Source organism: Trichechus manatus, unplaced genomic scaffold (assembly GCF_000243295.1).
Source record: "Trichechus manatus latirostris isolate Lorelei unplaced genomic scaffold, TriManLat1.0 scaffold00002, whole genome shotgun sequence".
In the NCBI taxonomy this organism is placed as follows: domain Eukaryota; kingdom Metazoa; phylum Chordata; class Mammalia; order Sirenia; family Trichechidae; genus Trichechus; species Trichechus manatus.
The window spans coordinates 45291772-45306820 of record NW_004443938.1 but is presented as its reverse complement, the minus strand read 5'-3'; the positions used below and the strand labels follow the sequence as shown (position 1 = coordinate 45306820).

The following is a 15049-nucleotide window of genomic DNA, read 5'->3' as shown; positions in this document are numbered from 1 at the left end:
ATTCAGGAGCCCTGGTGGCACAGTGGCTAAGAGCTCAGCTGCTAACCAAAAGGTCAGCAGTTAGAATCTACCAGCCCCTCTCTAGAAACCCTGTGGTGCAGTTCTTCTCTGACCTACAGGGTCACTATGAGTCAGAATTGACTCAACAGCACATAACAAGAACAACAACAATAAGATGGTTATAGAGATAGCAGTATTGTTATAAATAGAGCACCCCAAAATAATTATTTTGGAAGGGCAATACTCATTTGGATGTATAAATCAATGCATAAATTGGATGATGCTTATTTTAAAATTGCTTTTTAGTTTGTTGACCCTCAAACATATTTGTATTTTTACTTGAGGAAGAAACAGGATTGTTGGTGGTATGTGTGTACTTCTATACAGATTGTATAAATTGTCAATGATGTTTATGTCATAGGAGAATATTTTTTTCTGTCTTTGTCATTGTCATTGTGTCATTTCTCAAATATACAGCTGGAAGAAACTAGGGATATATATATAAACATAGGAGAAAGGATCCAGGTAAAGACAGAGTGATGAATATCTTGGAATTAAGAAGAAGTTATTTTATTAAAAACAAAACAAAAAACACCTCAGAGACTCAGTAAGGAATTTAAAAAGAATCAGGGGTATAGATGTAGCAATTAAGAGGAACGATTATTTCAGTTGAAGTACCTTATTGGAAAATAGTAAGGTAATGAGATATTCCAATGAAAGAGCTCACTTATGATAGAGAAAAAAAGAATTAGAAACAGAAAAAAGAAGTAAACTGTCAGGAATGAAGTCAAAGAAGGGACTGAATATTTAGATCGGATTTTCAGAATAACCCACAAAAAACCCCCGCTCATACCAATGCCAGTCATAGGCTTAAGACTTTTCCAAACCAGGTCTCTAGGGATGCACTCAGTTCCTTGTAAGTAAAGGTGGGCCAAGCTTGGAGCTTGGCCATTGTGTTCTCCAGCCCTGTGCTGTGGGGTGAGATGATTTGGTTAAGAGAAGTCTTTACATCATCTCTCCACATGGGTAATAGAGCCCACTGGGGCTGCCTCCAAACAGGAGTGTAGAGATTCACATTTCTATTTCTCAAAAGCCTACCATGCCTAGATAGCTAATATGGAAATACATCTATTAAGAGGCCTGTGTGTGTATTAGCACCTCATCAGATAGAGAGAGATTGAAGATGATAGTGATGCTGATAGAGGTGAGATGTGGAAGTCCTAGAGGAAAGCTACAGAGAAGCCTGAGATGGGAGAGAAAAAGTAATTTTTAGAAATGGAGATATTGGAAGCATTGCATTCCGGGGAGAGACTATTCACTGTTGTTGTTGCTCTTAGTTGCCACTGAGTGGATTCTGACTCATGGCGACCCCATGTGTGCAGAGTGGAGCTGCTCCGTAACGGTTTAAAGGCTGAAATCTTTTGGAAGCAGATCACCAGGCCTGTCCTCCAAGGCACCTCTGGGTGGGTTCAAACTGCCAACCTTTCAGCCAGTGGTTGAGCACTTAACCGTTTGTGCCACCCAGGGACTAGGTGAATACTTACAGGACTGAACAGAATACCTCTTTTTCAAGGAACCAACTTCTCAGCTTTTAGAACTACAAAAGCAATATCAGATAGTTATACATATGCTTATATTCATTTTTGATAGGTGTCATTGCTCTAAGGGGCCCTGGTGGTACAGTGGTTAAGAGCTACAGCTGCTAACCAAAAGGTCGGCAGTTCGAATCCACCAGCTGCTCCTTGGAAATCCTATGGGGCCGTTCTACTCTGTCCTGTAGGGCTGATACGGGTTGGAATCGACTTAACCACAATGAGTTTTGTTGTTATAAGCTATCTCAATGAAGTGATTAATGTTACCTTCTTATTTTAGAAATAAGCATGGTGAGAGAGAAAAAAGGGACAGTTTTGTTGCGTTTTCTCATTGGAGCCAGTTTGGAATGAAAACAAACAAAAAATCTTAAGCCCAACAGCAACATTTATAACAATTTTCCTAATTTTACTCCTTTTCTCTTTACTAAGGAGGAACAGTTGCATTTTTGTCATTAATAGAAAAGGGAACAGTGCCTAAACAGCCTGTTATAAATTCTTCCGGGAAAGCATATTGCAAAGAATTGAAAACAAACCTGATTCTGTGAACTTGGCGGTGAATGTGTAACAGAAAGCAATTCGGCCCTGGCCCCTGGATAATTGATTAAATGTTTTATTCCCTTTACCTTTCATTGATGCTGTGTTTGTCAAGAGGAAAGAGAAAAGATATGTTAGGAAACAAAGTCCACTTTAGACTAATAACTTACAATAATAATCCACAACCTCTAAGCAGTTGTTTATTCATTTTTCTCAAGTTTTAGTGTTTCTAAATATTAATTATTCTACATGGGTTTCTGCCGAAAATGAGGCCCTGGCTTCATCTTACTCCCAACCCCCACCAGCTAAGCAACAACACAAGATGCATCTGAGCTCTTTTGAGGGCACATCCCTGCAGCTTCCTGTGGACGGTTATTAGTCTGAATCTAGCAAAGGAACAAGAACACTGTGTACTCAGTAAATCTTCGGAAAACTTCATCTCCTAGTTGTGTGGGAGGAGAGGTCCCTTTGAGCATGCTGTTTCTTTGAAGGGACTAGAGATCTGCTGGTGCTGTACAGATGTCAAAAGTGCACAGAGCCAAAATCCTACAAACCTAGTAAATAAATGATTGTGATCCAACCCTGTACAGAATAATGGTGGGTGAACTTAGGATACTCTTGACATATATCGTATTTGTTGTTGTTATTCTATAAGCATGTAAAATTAACACCAAACCTCCTCAGTGAAACACTTTTTTAATGCCTTGATGTTTTTGAGAAATATCTAGTGTACGTCATAGTGATGAGCTGCAAAACTAGTGGCTCCAACAAAATCTGAAGTATGAAGTCGAATTTAAAGAGGGCCTCTTGTCACCTCATTCTTTTTTTTTTTTTTGGTCTTTCTCTTCTCACAAACAACTACTCAGATGTCAATAACTCTATAACCTTCTATTCCTGTAGCCCTTGTATTGGTACTTGGTTGTTTACTCGAGTTCAGCCCTTAAAGTCATTGTGTCAGGGGTTGGGAACATAAGCCATCCCCAGATCAATAGCCCCGGCATGGATCTAGAGGAAGTTTGGACTAAGAAGTCCTCTGATACTACTTTCTCTTAATTGCTGTGGGGAAATTGGATCTGGATAAGAAAGCAAACATAGGAGCATGTCCTCTCTCTCTCTCTCTTTCTCTCATTGGTGCTCAGCCTCTTTAACATTTCCAGAATCACCTCTCTATCATGGGTGGAAACTCATCACTGCTGCTCATGTCTGGGGCTGTCCAAGTTGGTAAAAGGTGACTACTGTAACAGTCAATTGTATTGTTTTACTTATTTGCTCAAGAATAACAATAACAAGTAACATTTAATAGTTTTTTCTGTGTGGTAGGCATTATTCTAATCGTTTCACACTCGGCCTCACACAACAACAACAACAATCCATCAAACAGCTCTATAAAATAGCATTATTATTATCTGGCTTTACAGAGGAAACCGAGGCATAGAATGATTAAATTGTCCAAAGTCACACAGGTAGTAAATGGCACAGCCACTTTGAACCCAAGTAGCCTGTCTCCAAAGTATATGCTCTTAAACATTCTGATTATACACACAAACACACACGCTTACACACATGATTATACAAAGCTTCAGGCACACAGGCATAGCCAAAATCTGAGAAGCGTACAGGTAAAAAGAGACTTATAAGTTTGCATGCACTCATTGGTACCCAGATTTATAAACTCACTGAAATGAAAACTCATTAGTTATGCAAGTATCAAATTTCATGTTGGGGAAAAAAAACACATTTTCAAAAAAATTTTTTTTTACTCTTTGTGCAGTGAAAAATCATAAGATTAGAGAGATGAGACCTACAGTTTCCTGTTAGAAAGCTAGTCTAGGAGATACAGTTAGAGTACACAGGATTTCAGTGGAAAGCATAGATATTAGATCAGCTGTAGATATACAGTTTCACGGTAAAGATGCAATGAAATTAAGTAGGACAAGAGTAAAAAATAAAAACGGGGGGTGGAAAAGAAGTAAAGACATGGAAGAAGGCACCAAAACATTAATAAGGTGGAAACAAAAATGAGCAAAAGGTGACAAATGAAGGGATCATTCAGAAAATGAGCCTTTCCCTGTGTTGGCAAGAATAGGGAGTTGGTAGACCAGTGTCAGAGGGTGGAGTTATATGGATAGTTACCTTAGGGGCCCTAGTCTGTCAATCTCCATATTGTTAGGGATATTAGAAATATAGCTAGCCTGTGATACATGTTCAGTCTTGGGGAGTTCATGTCTATTATCAAACTCTTTTCTGAATATTACTATGACTCCATAATTTAAAGTCTCTGACATTTTGGGGTTTGAGGTTGAACCTTTCTGAACATTAAATCAGTTAAGATTGCCAACAGCCACACTAAACTGGTGCTTCTATGCAAATAGAAAAGCTTAAAATAATGTATCTACACAGCTTTTCATTTATATACTTGCAAAATCCAATGCTTCCAAAAAAAAAAAAAAAATTCTCTCTGGGGAACCCTTGAGACAAAGAATGAGAGACTGAATTTTTTTTATGAGTACACATCTAGGTTTTGTTCCAATCTAATGACACAGGATCTGGCTCTGTATTTAGACCTCCTGCTCCAAGATTTTATTTTAATTCTAAACAAGTGTTCCCACACGGGGACTGAAAACAAAACAGGAAAATGTTGCTTAAGTTTTCATTTGTGCTGTTATTATATGTTTTTCAAGTGTACTGACTGTCCTGTCTTACCAATGTAGGTCATTGTACTCTCAGTTGCTTTTTTTCCTATTCAGGATTTTTTCTAACAGCTCTCCACGTTATAAAAGGACATGTTACTCTTATATGTATTTATGTTTGATATTAACATATTATTTTCCCTTTCTTCCTAAAATTTAAGGGTTTTAGTACTTTTCTGCTCAGTAGAATTTACCATAAACTACAAATTCTTTTTTTTTGTACACCATTATTTTACTTACTAAAATACTTAAGTACTAAAACTGTTATAACCAATTTCATTTATTATTCTGTTAGTAAGACTTAAGGGTCGTTGGTTCTTTCCTGTGTAGTTGATAGCTTAGCCCTTGATTCATAAACATGTTCTAGTTGTGGTTTTGATCAGTACATAGGGCTTTGCCTTGAATCACCAAGAGGGTCTACTAATATGAATCAATGCCAGGAGGTATTATTGGTCTGGAAGTAACCCTTGGTTTAGTGATCCTTAATGCTCTCATTTTCCTCACACCTACCCCTTCCCAGAAGGCCAAGGCCCCTTCTGATCTGGTGATTGGTCCTGAGTTGTGATCTGGAGTATGGTAAGCAGTCTATCCTAGAAGTCTAGAATGGATAGAAATACTAGGACAAATCTGACCCGAATTCATGAAGAAAAGCCAAGAGCTAGCGAAGTCAAAGATTAAAGATAATTCCAGAGGAGCAAGAGCAGGACAATAAACAGGAAATGGAGTTAAAATACCAGAGTAAGTCGTAGCCAGGATGGGAATGGAAGCAAGTAAGGAGAAAGGAATGGAGGAAGGGGTACATGGAATAGGAACCAGTGGTGAAGTTTTTGTCACTAGAAATCTTCAAATAATGCCTAGGAACACCAGCTATTATTTATTCAACAAATGCTCCGTGAGGTAGTGTAGTGATGAGATGAGAACAGTCAAAAAAATCTGACTAGAACTGGAACACATCCTAACTGTATGAACTTAGCTATTTTCTTAAAATTTTAATGTCTGTTTTCTCTTGCGAAACGGAAATAAATATAACACCTACTTCATGAGGTTGTTGTAGCACTAAAATGAGTTAATACTATATGAGTTATTACATTTAGCTCACCTGCAAGAGTGTCTTGCACCTAGTAAGTGTTCAATAAGAACAGGTATTGTTTTTATGTGCAAGCTTTTGTGTATTGTGGAGGATTTTCTGAAATAGATATGGAGTTGGAATGGATGACTAATGATTCTATTGTCTTAGGCTATCTCTGGTTGAGGTACACCAAAAACAAAATTTGGAGCAATGCAAATGTGTGAGGAGAGTGAGCGAACTGTCCTTTTGGTGATTTACCCACATGACTTGCTCTGAAGCTGCTTCTGTTAGATTCTTTCCTGGTTCTGAATTTCAGATGATGACTGTACCCCTTAGCATGACAGCATGAAAATTTAGCAATGATATTTGCATTTGATAAAAATTTCAATGAGAAGTTACCCCAAAAGATTTAGAAAACATATTTTGACAATTCTTCTTTTATCTAGGTATTATATACTTTATAATATTATATACTTTAACTAGAATGTAGACATTATATACTTTAACTGGAAAAAAGAAAAACACAGTGATAAGAATTTCAACTTGGAGTATTTTTCATTATTATTTGAAAAAATTAAAAATGGAGAAATGAGCTCTTCTATGTCAAGTTCCATTCAGAGCAAAAATGGGATGGGGGTTGAGATTTGCACTTAATAATGTTTTTCTCTCTTTGAAAATTTCTGACACTTAGTTGCCATTCTATAAAAGGTTATACATCATGACCAAAGGGAATGATACCAAGATCTTGCATTCAATTATGATGGATTATTGACCACTTATCTGGGCTTGTTTCAGTTGAAACTAACCTAAGCTCATCTTGAACAAGGAGCTTAGAAATAAATGCTTTGCTGGATTGTTTTGAGCTGTATGAGGCAAGACCACCAGAAGCTTTTGGAAAAGAAGGACAATACCAATTTTGAGACTTTAAGAAAATTGAAGCTCCTAAAGCAGCTGAGACTTCGCTTCTATTTTTTGATCATACAAAAAGCTTAGCTCTTCTATGTCTTGGGTAGTTCCAGAGGAGTTAGAAAGCACTGCCACATAGAATCTGCTATTGGTACAAAGAAATGGTGCAACTAACTCTGATACAAAATAAAAGATAAAGAGGGAGAAAACAAATCTTATTTCCTTAAATTAGAATTTACATGCATGCTAGCCACTTAAGACTTTGACTAGCAGAGAAATGACAGAAACATTTGAGGCACATTATTTTAACTAGCTTCAGTAGAAGGAAAAAAAAAAACTTTGGATGACAAATACACTTTGAAAAGCTGATTTTCTTATTATGCTGCGATTTATTAATGATTATTGCTTTGACAATGAAGAATCTGTTTAAATATCTCATGGAAGGCAAAGTTTTATCAAGATATGACAAATGCAAGAATTTTCATTCTAAAGAACAGGAGAAAAGCAATTTAAGTTTCAGGGGCAATTGGAACCAAGTAGGTGTCAAAAGCAAAATATTGTCTTATGGGAGAGTGAAAGATCTGTTAAGACTAACCCCAGGGGTAGAGTTGTCATTGGTACAGTCATATTTGCTAAACTGGTCATTAAGCTTACATTTCCTTGTATTCTTGTATTAGTTAAGGAAGTTAAGGACATACACAGTCCTTGACATTTTATGTATTAAAGCATTACTTTTCAAGCAGCTCAGCAGTCATCAGCCACGTGAGAGTAGTTGCTTTGGTTGGGCTGGTAAACTTCTAGTAACAGTGGGCTAGTTATTAAAAACCTTTCATACTCTAATTCCGTGCTTTACACTCTACATAAAAATAAGGTCATTTTAGTTCTGTTTAGTAGGAATACTGAAGCACCTGAAGGGATACATCCATTTATACAAGTATACCCCATTATTTTTCTCTTCGGATTGGCTCTGCTTGTGTCTTAAATAATTTTTAGTTGCTTTATCCAAATACTGACACTACAGGGATACACATATAACGTCCTTTTGCAAGTACTAAAACCTTTGCAACTGTAGAGAGATTTGTTACATTATGGTAAATGAAATGTGTTAAAATTCATGATGTACTTCCTGAATTTGAAATTAAAAATATAGATACAGTTTAAAATACATACAAAGTCACTTTTAAAGGTTTTACACTATATGCAAAGTATGAATGTTTTATTGAGGAATGAGTTAATTAAATAGTTATTGAGACTCTACCATGTGTTACTCATGTTAAGTACTGAGAGTATATGTAGATGAGACAACTTTCCTACTCTCATTGAATTTACACTCTAGTAACAGATACCAGCAAATAAACAGGCAATGGTAATAGAGGAGGGTCACAGGAACTTGGACAAATCATAGCATGAGTTCTTAGACTTAGCCTGAAGATATTTACGAAAGGTAGGAATTTTCTTCTCAGCTGAAACCTGAAAGATGTTTAAAGTATATCCCTGCAATGGCAGTGGGGAGACAAAGAATATGTTTGAGGAAGAGGCACAGAGATGAGATAGACTATGGATAAAAGGAGAAGTGAAAATGATTCAGTGACCTGGAAAATAGTAGACATCCAATAAATATTTTTGAATGAATAAGCAGCTGAATGAGTGAGAAATATTGGAATATGGAGAGGAACCAGAGATAAAGCTTAAGAGATAAACACATTATTGAAATCACCAGAGTGCCTCATTTTTAGGAATTGCAAATGCACAGTATTTGAACTGATGAAAATAATCATAAAAATGATAGCCAGTAGTCACAGTAAGTGACAAAATATGGAAGGGAAAGGAAAATGGAAAGGGGACTTCAAGTAAACTGTGCCTGATCTAACTGGAAATGATGGATTGGAAAAAATGATTCCCTAATATCCAGTTGCTCAGTAAGTCACTAAAGAATATTGGAAGATAGAGAAATCTCTCTTCCTAAATTTTAAATATTAAATGTTTTATTGTCTCAGGTTATAAATGACATTATGCAATTTTTATTGTTTACCCAATATATAATTTTACTACCTATGCATTTATTGTCCCATATATTTATACATTTTCACATTTTTATAACATTTAAAAAATTCTAATATTGCATTAATTTAAAGATTTTTAAAAGTGCAGTAAAACCTTTCTGAAAATGTAAAGTCATTTTTCAATTACTATTTAGTTACATGTAATAAAATTACTGATAATCCCTAAAGACGATAATACACTTAGTAAAAAGTTTTCCTCTAGAAACCAAGTACTCTATAACTGTTAATTAGCCTTATCGATAGTTGTTAAATGCCCATGGGGTTAAAGGAGCCTAGTCTATAATTCTAATATATTTTATTGTTATGTCATTGATTCTTTTGTAAATAATGATGTATCAAATTTATGGGTTGGACAATGTAATAGTCAGGACATGATATGCCCAAAGAAGGAACTAACCAATGGATAAGGTCCAATTCACTCTGGTTAAAAAAATTAAGTTGAATAGTTCTTAAGTTTAAATACAATGTCTTATGCCTCCATGTCTTATGTAATTCTCCTCAGTTGAAAATTGTCAAAATGAAACTGGTGTAATAGAGAATAAAGTTAATCAACATTTAATAAATATTGACAAACATAGTAGGATTGAATATAAGGAAGTCATGGATCAAAGTTGTAAATTTCCTAATATTCTCTAAATCATCTTGACTCAAAATGCTTGGGTGGAAAATGATATGAATGATTACTAACTTTTTTAATTTCACTTTGTGGAACTAGCACACTCAAAAATGTACTTATAGAATAACAGACAAAAATCTTACCAATTACTCTATGAAATTGCTTTTTAGGTAGAAGGTTAGTTGAATTCATTAATATTTAAGAATTGTTTCATTTATTCAAAAATTTGTACTTAACACTTTATTTTTACCAGACACCGTCCTATTGCTGGGAATTATATCAGTGAATAAAACATCAAAATTCCTAAACTCTTGGGGCTTATGTTCTAGTTGGTAGAGAAACCATAAAAAAGGTAAATAAGTTAAATCATCTAAGTTGTATGTTACAAGACAAGTATAACGTTAACTATGGAGAAAAATGAAGCAGGTAATGGAATATGAGTGCCAGGGTAGCATTTACACTATGAATAGATAGTCATGGAAGGACTCATTGAAAAGTCATCATCTAATCAAGGCTTGAAGGAGGTGAGGAAATGAGCATTGCCATATCTGGGAGGAAAACATTACAGACAACGAAACCCCAAGTGCAAAGCTCTGAGGTAAAAGCCTGCCTGCATCTTCTAACTAAGATGGCCGCCTGGCTGGAACACTGTATAGGACGGTGAGATTAGGAAAAGAAATCAGAAAATTGTTCTTTCTTTTGGCACTAGTGGTAGAGGTTACAGATGATCTAGGGTCTCGTAGTTCATTGTAGAGGTTTTAGTTTTTATTGGGAATGGGATAGAATAGCCCTGGAAGGTTTTAAGGAACAGTGTGGCATGACCTGAGTCGTATTTTAAATATTTAGCTGTTGTGTTGAAAATAAATGCTAGGGATGTACAGATGGTAGCGGAAAGACTCATTGGGAGGCTATTGTAGTGACCCAGGTGGACTATGATGAAAGCTTGGGCCAAGACGGTTTTAGTGCAGGTTGTGAGAAGTGGTTGGTTGCTGGGTAAATTTTGAAGGTTGAGTCAGGGGGATTTGTAGACAGATTGTATGTAGTATGAAATAAAATGAGAAGAGTCAAGCATGACTCCAAATTGTTGGCCCTGAGTAGCTGGAAGGATGAAATTGCTATTTAGTGAGAATGGAAAACTGTGGGGCTGAAAAGCAGGGCCTTAGTTTGAGATGTGTTAAGTTTTAGATGTCTACATGGTAGTCAAGTAAATTTATCAAATAGGTAGTTTTACATTCTGATCTTCAAGAGAGATATCAGGCCTAGGGATTTAAGTGTAGAAAGCATCCATATAGATGGTATTTAAAATCATGAGCTTTGGTGATATCACTAAGAGATAAGTGCAGATACAGCAGAAAAGGAGGCCAAGGACTGAGCACTGGTGCACTCCAATATTAGCAAGTTAGGAAGGAGAGAAGATAGTGGCAAAGGTGATCATGAAGAGGTAGCCAGTGAGGTAGGAAGAAAACAAAGACAGTGTTGTACCCTGGAAACCAGTGACGTTATCAGCTGTTTCAGATGCTGCATGTAGATCAAGTGAGGTGAATTCTGAGAAATGGTCATACTAGTTAGTAATGGGATGGACATTGGTGACCTTCCAAAGAGCAGTTTCAGTAGACTGGAGGAAGCTCAGTGGAATAAGAGGCCAGTGGAAGAGTAGACCAAAAGATTCCTAAAGGCCAGCCAGAGGCAGAGCCAAAGACTTTGTCCTTTGCTAGAAAGACAATGACAAATTTTTGCACTGTCCCCGTTCCCTCTATTCCTAGTATACACTTTTTCATACAGCCCATCCTTCTGTTCCTAATATACACTTTTGCACAGATTAAAATGAAAGTGATTAGGTTCAGCTTTCAAAGTTATCATCATAATCTAACTTTCTCTCTTTGAAATAATATCATATTAAGCATTATTGGATTTAAGAGGGCCCCAGATATCTCAGCCACTCATTTATATGCAGGTTCTTTGGACACATGTACAGGTAGTTAATCTCATCTACATGTATGGACTTTATTGTTCTATCTCCTGGGGTCACCTTACTTTCAGGTTGTTAGACCTGTCTCACAGGTATGCTCTCAAAGATTGATAATTCAAATGATATTTTAAAATATTTTAAAAGAACAGCAACTTGTAAACTCCATCCACTTCTACTATTCATTTCAAAATTTCTGATATTATTAAAGATCCTTAAGCAGACTTCATTCTTCCATAGATCCATTCACTCAACAAACTTGTGTCATTGGGGTAGGTATTAGGACTATAGCTCAAGGATCTAAAGCAGTTATAGTTATATATATATATAAGCATAATAATAAGATGCAGTTATCCACACTAGAAATATTGTTTGCTGCATAAACTATTTTAAACTGCATTCTAATAACAAAAAAACCCATAAAGTCACAGAAGTCTTCTCCATCTACAAGGGAAACATGGTTTACACAGTATGCTTACACAAAACAAAACAAGTTATTTGGATGGGTAGAGTGTTATATTGATTTACTCATTTGGTCACAGAAAGGAATCTTTCTCATGAGATTGCTTATTTTTCTTTTTCCCCTGTATCTGTTTGTAAAAGCTAATTTTAAAGAAGGGGGTAATTTCGAAAATCTAAGAAAAAAAAAAAAGATTAACAAGCATAGACTAATATATTCAGTTGGAATGATTTCCTGTGACAGCGTGAACCAACACCCACCAACATGTGTATAATGAAAACATATCAGAAGACACTAGACTGCCACAGTTTTCCCAGGGCCTCACAGCAAGCCAGTGGTGGGCTTAGGGACTGATACTTTTCATCTTCCTTGAAGATAGACACCCCCCAGTTGTCGCCCCATAGGAAATCAAGAAGTATGCTAAACTATCCAGTGGACTTGGAATTACACAGCATTGTGCCAGTGGAAATATCCTATCCACTGTTATGATTTATTTTGAAAGAGAGTAGGGGAGAAAAAGAAGATGGAAGGAAGCTGCACACAACATGGCCAAACAGCTGGCTGGTTTTATATCGCAGAAACAGCTTGGGACTAAGTATACTCGAACGTTCTCTTGGCAGAGTAGCTTGATGAAAATACCAAAGCTGTGAGGAGCAGTGTTCTTTTGCTGAATCCTTTATGTAACTATCATATGGTTTATTAACCTAAATGAGAACATGTACACCATTTTTTAAATTTCTTACTTGTTTAAATGGAGAACTTACTTATTCCATATACAGCACAAGTGTGGTTCACCATGGAATGAGCACCCAATAAACCTTAATAATTCAGAGACTTTAATCCTAGACATGTAATGATTTCCTACTCTCTTTCAAATTCTGTTTTGTTGAGGCTGTCAAAGGAGAACTTGATAAGACAGAAATTTAAGCATGGATTCAAGGGCTCTGGTGATGGATCTCTAAGGGAAACATTTTAATTACTTCATGCATTTATTCATTCTTTTAATTGATACCTCCTTAAGCAATAGAGATAGCTTAATTTTAAACATATTTGTGGCTCACCTGCTAGATGCGAGACTGCATAAGGATTATATAAGGTCTGCTTTGCTCCTCTAGAATTTCCTGTATTAAAGAGTACAGGGTATTCTGAGATCCACTATTTTAGGGGACTGCATTCTATCATCCCAAAATGTGTTAATTAAATGAGTTTGTTCTTTACTAAGTATCCAAGATAGATTCAATTAGCTGGGAAATTTCATAGTTTTATAGTAAGGCATTTTAAGTCTATTCTTTGTGACATCAGAATCAGTTTCTCATTTCAAAGTTTGCCATATTTCTCTAGTGACTTAAATAGTTTATTGGCACTCAGTTTGTAAAATGCTGTCTGGGATTATCTAAATGCAGGACGTTAGGAGTGGAAATACATACTGTGGCTTCTCCTGTCAAAAAACGTGATTAACACACATGATATATCCTCTTGCAAAAGTGGATAAAAATTTCCAGTGAGTCACCCCAAGTCACAGGCTCCCCAGACATACCAGTGGATGCCCTGTGTATCTCCCTCCCCAGTGCAGGACTTCTCACTTCTTGCCTTCCTATCCCATTAGCCACACACTAATGTGTGTGTGTGTGTGTTTTCAGTTCAAAACCTACTATTCAATTTCTATTTTTTAAACAATTTTGATTTTATTTAATGTATTGCATAAATAATAATCCATTTACAAGGTACAAAAGAGTAAACATACTACTTCCTACATGTATATATTTTCCTCTTTGTTTCTTTTAATGGCTGCACATAATCCACTATAAATTATATAATTTATTTAACCAATCCTTCATTGATGAATATGTAGGTTGTTTCCAGTCTCTTGTTATTATAAGAAAAATCCTCTAAGAATAACTTATACATTTATATATTTACATAAATTAAGTATGTCTGTAGAATAAATTCCTAGAAGTATTTTTGATAGGTTAAAATTTCCACACGTTTGTAATTTTGATAGTTACTGCTAAATCAACTTCCGTAGGGGTATGTACCATTTTACACCCCCACCTGTAAGTGTGTGAGAATGTCTTTTCTCCCTCAGTCTTGCCATCAGAGAGTATTATTAATATTTGAGAACTTGAAAAAAATGGAAAAAGTATACCACTGTGGTTTAAGAGAACATTTCTCTGATTATGAGTAAAGTTTAGAATGAATTTTTTAAGAACTATTTATATTTCCTTTTTTTGAGCTGTCTTCATATCTTTTGTCCATTGTGGTGTTATTTTGTTGGTCTTTTTTTCTTACTGATTTATAGGAGTTCTTTAAGTTTTAGGAAAGTGTCCCTTTATTTGTGACAGGAGTTTTTTTTTAACTATTATTTTATCAGACACTTTATCCCTCATTAGAATGTTCTGTTCTTGTGAAATCCCCATGAGAGTGTGTAGGCCCGGTACTCTCCTGGAAGGTCGCTCCTTGGTGTTTGATATCTTGTTTACATGGAAAATGGTATGATTACATTTTATCATCTGGTGTCAATTGTGCTAAATTACTTTCCTATAAAATCAGCCATCTCATCCATGTTTTAATGCATTTTTATAGAGTGTGTTTTTCAGAGTGGGTTACACCCTTGGTAAATTTTGTGGTCTTGATCTGTCAATTATTTTTAAAAAAATCTATTGAAGTCTCTATGACTATAGATTTGTCTAGTTTTCCTTGTAGTGCTGTCAATTTTTATCTTTATATTTTAAGGCTATATAATTAGAGGCTTTCAAGTTCAGAATCTTTTTATGTTCCTGATGGGTTTCTGGTTTTGTCTGTTATTTTGTAACATTTTTTAAAATCAAATTTTATGGTTTCCGAACTCCCTGAGGGACGGAATTGCTGGGCAGAGGGCTGTGGGGACCATGGTCTCGGGGAACATCTAGTTCAATTGGCATAACAGTTTATAAAAACAATGTTTTACATTCTACCTTGGTGAGTAGCGTCTGGGGTCTTAAAAACCTGTAAGCAGCCATCTAAGATACTCAAGATACTCCACTGATCTCACCCCTCCAGGAGCAAGGGAGAATGAAGAGAACAGGATACAAGGAAAAGATTAGTCCCAAGGACTAATGGACCACAGCTACCACGGCCTCCACCAGACTGAGTCCAGTACAGCTAGATGGTGCC

At 36.0% G+C, this 15049-nt stretch overlaps 1 protein-coding gene across 1 annotated transcript in view; it reads left to right on the top strand.

Moving 5' to 3' along the window:
• The window catches only part of LAMA2 (laminin subunit alpha 2), a gene marked incomplete at its 5' end in the record, with an annotated part of 457095 nt that overhangs the window by 31985 nt on the left and 410061 nt on the right, over positions 1-15049 (top strand). The gene's annotated exons all lie outside the window — the stretch shown is intronic.